We start from the raw sequence: 7,500 nt of genomic DNA on the forward strand, positions 1-7,500 counted from the left end.
TGTGTACTTTTATCAGTGTTATTACTCAGAAGATAAAGGAATATTCATATGGAACATGCCTACAGGGGCCACTGACTTGGGACCTCAAGCTTCCCAAAGAATATGGTACTGTATATAGATAAAGACACCACACACACACACACACACACACATATATATATATATATATATATATATATATATAATATATATATATATATGTATATAAATAGTTGTGAATCAAGTAAACCAGCATAGCCTAAAACCTGTCACAGGAACTCTCGCCTATCCCACGTCGAAATCAAAAATCTTGTTCCCAACCTACCCAACCTACTGCTTCACTCCAGTTTCAGTAGGAGGCCTTACCTACATTAAACTTGGTCTCCTCCAGAATTTATGATATGAGATAGTGTCCCGCATACATACAGACACACACACACACACATATATATACATCTTCGAGGGAGCCGCTGTGTACACACACATATAAATTCAGGCAGGGAAGCAGGCAAACGCACACGAGAACATAAAGCAGCGGAGTTTACAAAGGGAACAAACACTCCCACTCTCACCTGAAATATTATGCAGTTAAGTGGTTCCAGACCTTTCCGGAACTGTCTCCTCCTTCCAGTGGATACAAGAGTAAGTGTGGTCTGTATTTGGGGGTTCCTGCCTAAAATGGAAAGGTGGGGGAAGGTGAAAGATACCTGGAGGGAGGAAAGGAAGGTTAGGAAGAATCTCTCTCTCTCTCTCTCTCTCTCTCTCTCTCTCTCTCTCTCTCTCTCTCTCTGCAGGGAATTTTACAAAGGTCATATTCCTCTGGCTGGTTTTGTGATGGAGGCTCAAACCAGTTGGTCCAACGTGAAAATAATAGAGACCAATATCCCGGTGTGTGTGTGTGTGGGGGCGGGGTCTCTGGTTACCCAATCCGGAGAAGAATTAGAATAGAAGAAGGAAAGGGGGGGAGAGGGAGAATGAACAACGGCAAGGGAAAGTGTAAAGAGAGTGCAAAGTGAAAGCATTTGTAAAATCACGAAAAAAGGCAGGAAAAGTGAGGACTGATGTTTACTGTGAGCAGATTGAATCTTGAGTGCTAGACACACACACACAGAGAGAGAGAGAGAGAGAGAGAGAGAGAGAGAGAGAGAGAGAGAGACTTTGTTCTATTATATATGAAGATTTACTTATGATAGCTAATGCTTCACGAATAACACACCAGAAATAGTATGAGAGAGAGAGAGAGAGAGAGAGAGAGAGAGAGAGAGAGAGAGAGAGAGAGAGAGAGAGATGTTGTTCGATTATATATAAAGAATTGTGAAAGAAATAATCACCACTGAATATGAAAGGAATTCCAAGAAGACACTACGTTCTACCCTCTAAATAATTGTAAACCTTACAAATAAAAAACCAAGTTTACATAAAAAAAGACATTTTATCTGTCTTGCCTGTCAAACGGAAAACCCATCACATGCATAATTTCACACGGTGAAAAACCAGGAATGTCTGATCTCGTTAAATATTACTGAAAACTGTCTCTATCCTATTTGTGGAAGGTTTCACAGAGCTTGAATGTCACCAGACATTGCAACGTGATCGGATTCCGAGGCCATATGTGGATGATATCGTCAAGGAAATTAAATCTCCAATAACCATAGCGCTGTACCTTACGATACTTGAAAGTCTAGAAAAAAAATCACCCTTTTTCAGGATTTCCTTTCGACTGAAATGAATTGTCTAGTTTCAGATGAACGTGGGATATGACAGAAGACAATTGAAGGGGGTAAGTAGTCTGGAGATGGCGTAGAAGTTGATGAAAGGTTAACTCAGATGAAAGGATAGATCAGGCTATTTTGGGATGGTTTATATCCAGCTATTTTGAGGTGTTTGTACAAGTGGAAAGAACGAAACTAGTGAATAATTCACAGCTGTTTGAAGGGACGAGGAGAGGTAAAACTACAGAGGTTGGGACAGATGCTGTCTAAGGTTACTGGGAAGAAGGAAACTACATTCAGGCAGCAAAAAGGATCATACAAGGCAGAGGTGAGTGGCGTAGTGTGTGTGTAAGACTGACAGCTGATAAGCGATCTATTGAGGTGAGTGGCGCATTGCGTGTAAGACTGACAGATGATAGGCAATCTATTGAGGTGAGTGGCACAGTGTGTGTGTGTGTGTGTGTGTGTAAGACTGACAGATGATAAGCGTTCTCTTCAGTGAACGAAACAGCTGATGTCGCGTAAGTATTCTGCACAGGGTTATCATCCACTATTCGACAATTAAATTAAAAATAAGTCTTATATTGCCTCTATTAGATAAAAATAAACTATCTTATTGAATTCGCAACTTACTCTCTCACAGCTCTCCCACATCAAGAGGACATCCCCTAATTAAAACCCCTCCCCCCAAATATTAATGGTTCCTTTTGAGAAGATTATTATTGTGGCGTACCCCTCAATCATTCTCGCCTCTTGGATCACATCGTTTCACATATTTAAATGATTAATCGAGGTAATTAAGATGTGCTGAGCCAGCTCCGTCGCGCCAAGTGACGGAGGTAAGCAGATAGATTCAGGAATCCTCAAATTTCCGGCGAATCGGAATTTTGTTCGGGAATCTCAAATTAATAACAGAGATGTGTAACACAATTAAACACTATTATATTCTAAATTCTAAAGGGATTTTTTTTCGGGAATCTCAAATCAATAACAGAGATGTGTAACACAATTAACCACTATTATATTCTAAATTCTAAAGAGATTTTTTTCGGGAATCTCAAATCAATAACAGAGATGTGTAACACAATTAAACACTATTATATTCTAAATTCTAAAGGGATTTTGTTCGGGAATCTCAAACTAATAACAGAGATGTGTAACACCAGAGATGTGTAACACTATTAAATACTAAATTCTGAAAGCATTTTGTTCGGGAATCCCAAATTAATAACAAATTAATAACAGAATCGTAAAACAATTCAACAATATTAAATACCAATTTCTAAAGGAATTATGTTCGGGAATCTCAAATTAATAACAGATGTGCAAAACAATTCAGCAATATCAAATACTAAATTATAAAGGAATTTTGTTCGAGACATAATCTCAAAATTGCTAATAAAGAAATGTATAAATTTAATCTATCACTATATTCTAAAGGAATTTTATTATGGACAGAATCTCAAAAATAATAACAAATAAAATTGCATACATTTCAACAACATTAAAAACCCATTTCTAAAGGAATTTTATTCGAGACAGAACCTCAAAAATAATAACAAATGAAATTGCATATATTTCAACAATATTAATAACCAATTTCTAAAGGAATTTTATTCGAGACAAAATCTTAAAAATAACAAATAAAATTTCTTACATTTCAACAATATTAATAACTAAATTCTGAAGGAATTTCATTCGAGACAGAACCTCAAAAATATCAAATAAAATTGCTTACATTTCAACAATATTAACAACCAAAATGTAAAGGAATTTCATTCGAGACAAAACAATTAAAACGCCACATAATGGAAGAAAGGCTTCATATATCATACGACAAAAAAAAAACACCTTTTGTTAAGCAAATTGCAGGCAACCTGATCTTAGGCTATAAAAACCCACGAACTCTCCCTTTCAAACAACCTGTTTCTATGACAGATTAACAGAAGAGACTCGTAAACCCAGACTAAAAAAAAAAGAAAAAAAAGTAAACAATTGGTAGACTGAGAAACTGAAAAACATAACGTAAACTTACACACACATTCAAAAGTTTTAGACGAACCGATCGCTCAATAAACCGGGAGGGTATATAAACGGCCAGATTTTTCCGCCCTCTTACTCCTTTTTCGGAGTTGCATTCATTCGACTTGCTCGACGGATAAGGTAACAGGGGGAAGCGGCCATTATTTTCCCACGCTCACACACAAACAGGTTCGACCCCCTTCCTTGGATCTGCCAACTGTTTTCAATTACCACCATTGTTGTTGTTCGTCATACGATAGCGCAACGCATTTAGATTTTTTTTTTTTTTATTAAATTGTGTAATTTCGCTTGCTCGACGAGTAATCCTACAAACTTCTTTGTTGATGTTGATGTTGCTGTTGTTGGTGGGGGGTTTAGGAAAGCCTAAAAATGTTTGAAAAAGGTGTTGAATTAAAGATACAGGAATTTTTGGGTAGGATATTTATAATTTATTAATTAGAATGAATATGCAAGAAATAAATAATGAGCATGTTAAACAGTACAGAGCAATTATTTCTAGTAAAATTTGGCGTATTCATTTTAATTTTCGTTGGTGAAACGACGTTCTATTTGACTGTAGATATTAGCCTGCGGGTCGAATAGGCTGGAGGTCAGACCACGCCTTGTTCGATTATTTTCTCTGCCGCTGAGTTGTCGTGTGCGGGATCTCGTTAGATTAATCAATCTTCTAAAAGAATCAGCCTCCCATCGATTAAGTCATTTTTATAATCAATATATTCTATCATGCATAATCACCCGTAATTATTCGTAAATACTAATATATCTGGTAAACGGAAACCTAACATTGGCATTTCAAAATTAATGTGACCTAGTCTAACCAGTATATTTGATCAAATAGGGCTTATTACCAATAATGATGATAATAATGCTGAATCTTATTATCAACAGCACCTATGCTGAGTAACTAGAAAATCATAAAGCAACGATTAAGTCTATTTCTTTCTCCTTTCATGATATACTACGGAATTCTCCTTGTCTATATATATATCATATTATATATATATATTATATTATTATATTATTATATATATATATATATATATTATATATATATATATAATCTTTATACTACAGAACTGCATCTGAATGCATGAGCGCTTCCCCCCTTCAAAAAAAACAAATAAAAGTACCCATTATCTTTCTTCCTTTCCTTTGTGATGAAATATGATGATGACTATTATTATAGTAATAATGACGAAGCTATGGTTTTTTTTTTATCTCGGTCACTGTTTTCTCTGATAAGGAAAATGGATGATCAGGGAGAGAGAGAGAGAGAGAGAGAGAGAGAGAAGAGAGAGAGAGAGAAATTGATGCGTCATGCAATTTTCCAATCATCTTACGTGTGATGGCTTTCAAGGTAATTGGATTATGATCATGAATCACGACCCGCTTATTTAAACAGATTTTTCCCATTATTGTATAACTACAGTCAATTACTTCTGTCAGTTTTTTTATTCTTTTATATCGACGAACACGAGGCTCATTTAAGTACACTAACTCAGCTTTGAAAGAGATGGTAAACAAGTCAATAACCAGCAACCCTTAATTTCAAGTTGACGTGGATGAGAGCAACAGAAATCACCAAAAAATTCATCAAGAACTCTCGAAGGTTTTCTGAATGCAACCCATCTCATCAATAATGCTGGGAATTAGGCAGAGGGCAGACGAACCTTCGTGGAGAAAAATCATAATTGAATTTCAAGTGCTCAAAAACCCGGGAATTATGAGGGAGGTTGGGGAAAGAAGTCCAGAAACTCAGACCTGATTAGCCAGAATTATAAACATCATTGATATGATTTGACTCCCCGGAAATAATTATTTCCAATTCATTGCCTCAATTAACGTATTTGACACTTATACATTCGAACCTATTTATTCGAGATGACTGGAATAAAAAAAAACACATATACGACAAAAGCTTCATAAAATAGTGGCTCCTTCTTTTCAGACTTCTATATATATAACCTTTGGGTGAACTCAATTTTTACTTTTCTGTAAAAGAAAACTATTTAGAAGGCTTTGTCTGTCCGCCCTCAGATCTTAAAAACTACCGAGGCTACAAGGCTGAAAATTAGTAAGTTGATCACCCACCCACCAATCATCAAACATACCAAACTGCAACCCTCGAGCCTCAGTAGTTTTTATATTATTTAAGGTTAAAGTTAGCCATGATCGTGCGTCTGGCAACGTTACAGGACAGGCCACCAGCGGGCAGTGGCTGAACGTTTCAAGGGTCGCGGCTCATACAGGATTATACGCTCTACAGGAAACTCGATTGAACCGAAGAAACTTCGACGATTTTTTTTTTTTTTTTTTTTTTTTTTTTTTTTTTTTTTAAAGGCATGATATTCACAATTATGGTTTTTACTCTCTGGGAAGAACAATTTCATTCTTTGTAAGACGGTAAATTTGGAGAATAAAAGGATCATTTGTTTTTAGCCCGGGTATTACGATATATGCAAAGTCAAGTTACAAGAGTATTGGGAAAAATACTATTATTACCATTATAATTATTCAGGCGATAAACCCCTAATCAGACCAAAGGAAGCCTGAAGTGGCCATTGTCTTGAAATTCAAGCTTCCAAAGAATTTGGTGCTCATTTGAGAGAAGTTACAGAACATAAATAGGAAATACAGACAGGAGAGATGAGTCACTGAAAAGAAATAAAAATAACTTAATCAATTAACTGATAAATAGATAAAAATGTAAGTAAACGATTTTATAAAAACTTAGGGAAGTATTACGTTGCGACTATGCTTCAACTTTTGATGTTGTAATTGCGTACTGTATAATCAAGCGACTGACGCATTCCACTGAACCCCGTTCGATAATGATTTCATCTGTACTTCATAAGGTGGACGTATGAAGACTCGTCATGGAATAAAGAAGACAAATTCACAGATAGACCCCAAACAAATCTACCAAGACAAATCATCCGTAGTATTTAAGGGCGAACCACAGCTCATTAAAACAGAAACAGAGCATCCTGATAATGCTTAATAAAATTGCAACGACCGCCCCTCACATTTTCCCCTTGGAGAGAGAGAGAGAGAGAGAGAGAGAGAGAGAGAGTATCATTCCTGAAGGGGAGAACGTTGAAAGCGTATTATATAGCACTCTCCAATAAAAAAAACAGTCCCCTATTATATACATAACCCCTTTTCATTTCTATCTCATCCACAGACCGTCGCCTCAGTTTGCTTTGACAGAACTCTATTATCCGAAGACACTCCCTTTCACACGCGCGAATCATTCCATATAATTACGTCCCATTCAGCAGGTTCTTATATGCAAGGGACAATAAGAAACGAATCCGATCGAGGAGGAGGAGGAAGAGGAGGAGGAGGAAACGAAAAGCATCAAAACCAGAGGAGTTCGATCAAAGGGGAAGTTTAGCTGTGAGAGAATTCGAAGACAAGGGAAGCTGCGATGACTGAAATCTTTAATGCAATTGACTGACATAAGGGGAAAGGGGAGAGGAGAGAGAGAGAGAGACGGAGAAGGACACGGGAAACGGTTTGAGAGAGCGAGAGGGAGAGACGGAGAAGGGACCCAAACGGATTTGAGAAGAGAGAGAGAGAGAGAGAGAGAGAGAGAGAGAGAGAGAGAGAGAATCGGAGATTAAATTATAAACGTAATTTAGCAGCATCAATGCTTATTGTAGGCAGGAGAATCGGCTTGTCTTGGAGAATCCAACGTTTCGTAATAGTTCAAATGATTACATCATCAGGGCTGTTAAAATGAAACATAAAACTCCTTATAAAA

This window comes from Macrobrachium nipponense, chromosome 32 (genome assembly GCF_015104395.2).
Source record: "Macrobrachium nipponense isolate FS-2020 chromosome 32, ASM1510439v2, whole genome shotgun sequence".
Taxonomy (NCBI): domain Eukaryota; kingdom Metazoa; phylum Arthropoda; class Malacostraca; order Decapoda; family Palaemonidae; genus Macrobrachium; species Macrobrachium nipponense.